The sequence below is a fragment of the Austrofundulus limnaeus genome, unplaced genomic scaffold (genome assembly GCF_001266775.1).
Source record: "Austrofundulus limnaeus strain Quisiro unplaced genomic scaffold, Austrofundulus_limnaeus-1.0 Scaffold70, whole genome shotgun sequence".
Classification (NCBI taxonomy): domain Eukaryota; kingdom Metazoa; phylum Chordata; class Actinopteri; order Cyprinodontiformes; family Rivulidae; genus Austrofundulus; species Austrofundulus limnaeus.
This window is the reverse complement of record NW_013952472.1, coordinates 389,983-391,290: the sequence shown is the minus strand read 5'-3', so window position 1 is coordinate 391,290 and position 1,308 is coordinate 389,983.

Here is a 1,308-nt window from a genome sequence, read left to right as displayed (position 1 = left end):
ACCCCACCCAGTAAAAGATGTCACACTGCTCTAAAACCTGAGCTGCACAGTGGTTCACCCCACCCATCACTACCCTCACTGAGACACCACAGCCTCCTGAGCAATCCCACAGCCCCCCGCCACACACACACACACACACACACCGTATTCTTTTGTATACATTATGCAGCATTACACTATCTGCACTGACTCTGTTCAAAACTTACAAGTTGAACCATGTTAATATATTTTTTCCACCGCTAAAGGAAAAAACATAAATAAAAGTCAATAAATTGTTTGAGCAACCTCTAGGTGGCAACAGTCCTTAAGCATTTAAACAGAAAAATTACTTTTATAAAACTAAATAAACGCCTGCATAGAAGAGACACACATAGTCTGTTATATTCCATTAATTTAGTCTAATTTGTCTTTTATTTTGACGTTTTTTTCTTAATTTTTTTTAATACTTGTCACCTCTGATCACTGATGATATATATAATTGTATATAAATATATTTATGCAAATTCTTGCGAGTTTCAATGACTTTTCTTTGTCACTTCATTTTTTAATTTAATATTTTGAATAAAACTTTTGTTCCTTACCCAAAACCTGAGCTTTTATTTTGAATTTATTGCCTACAGATGAACTTGCTTTAGCAAGGGTTTCCAAAAGTTTGACTGCAGTTTGAATCCGGACCAACCAGATCAGTTGTTAAATTTAATGTTTCAAACATAAATATGCACGTCTTCTGTAGTGTTCTCTGCTCTCAATGTCCTGCAGGACCCCATCTGAGTCCGTACGGCTTCAATTCTATTCTTTATCCAAACCAAGGTTGTTTGGAGTCTGACGGCAGTGTTTCAAACCTGAACCCCTTTTCTGAACCAAAGTCATGTAACATAACTGCACATCTTATGTGGAACACCATAACCAAGTGGCTGCAGTCTTACGTTGAGTATATGGAGTGGAGGTCCTACAGTTAAACTCAAGGCCTCAGTGGTCTTTGGAACACTTGGTGCTCGGTGCTGTGACCCCCAAACTGGAACAGATTCCAGGAACAACCTCAGAGATCTGAGCACAGTTCTGGGAACAACTGAAATACTGTACTGAACCTTCAAGCTCCCAGACCTCTGGTGTAGGACACTTTTCTAGTGTTTGCAGTAATTCATTTCAGCAAACCTTTGGATTTTATGGTAATTTACGTCTGCCTAGTGATTTTTGTTTTCTCTCTGGAGGAAGCTGCCAACTCTCAAAGATGTATAAAAACAATATAGTGAGAAAACTGTTTGTTTATATATACTGTGTGTGTATGTATATATATATATATATATA